Source organism: Pterocles gutturalis, unplaced genomic scaffold, assembly GCF_000699245.1.
Source record: "Pterocles gutturalis isolate BGI_N339 unplaced genomic scaffold, ASM69924v1 scaffold977, whole genome shotgun sequence".
Lineage (NCBI taxonomy): Eukaryota > Metazoa > Chordata > Aves > Pterocliformes > Pteroclidae > Pterocles > Pterocles gutturalis.
This window is the reverse complement of record NW_010114985.1, coordinates 65,333-65,925: the sequence shown is the minus strand read 5'-3', so window position 1 is coordinate 65,925 and position 593 is coordinate 65,333.

Below are 593 nucleotides of genomic sequence, written 5' to 3'. Positions count from 1 at the left end.
TTTTTTTTTTTTTTTGGCTGCACAGCTAAACCAAATCTGGTATAAATAAAGTCTGTATTCTAAAAACAGTTGGGTATGTGCTTAACATAGTCCTGACATGTAAATTAAACTAGTTGTGTGATTACTTGTTTGCCAGATCAAGCCTTAAGTCTGTGTCTTGGAAAATTTCTCTACAATATTTGCTTTTCATTTCTGTGTTTTTTTAATTTTTGATGACCTTCTTCACTAGCACATAACAAAAAGATGTTGATTTTCCTGTCTTTATAGAGACCCAGGCTTTAGCAGGTACCTTCTAAATGCTTTATTTAAGGCTATGAAATGTACTGGAATGAGTAGTGATGACCATCAGCAGAGCAACTAGAACAGACCAAGTGAAAAAGTTAAGAACAAAATGTGATGGGTATTTAACTTCAATGGTTTCAAAGCTTTACTTATCAATACTAACTTAAAGGGATTAATCAAAAGCAATAGCTGTCCTAGGAAACTACCACAAAACTTCTCTCCCAAATCTTCTCTCCAAATTAACATTTTTTCATGCAATTTAATTATAGTATTATAGTTTAACTATAAATGATATTTGTCATATTGATGCC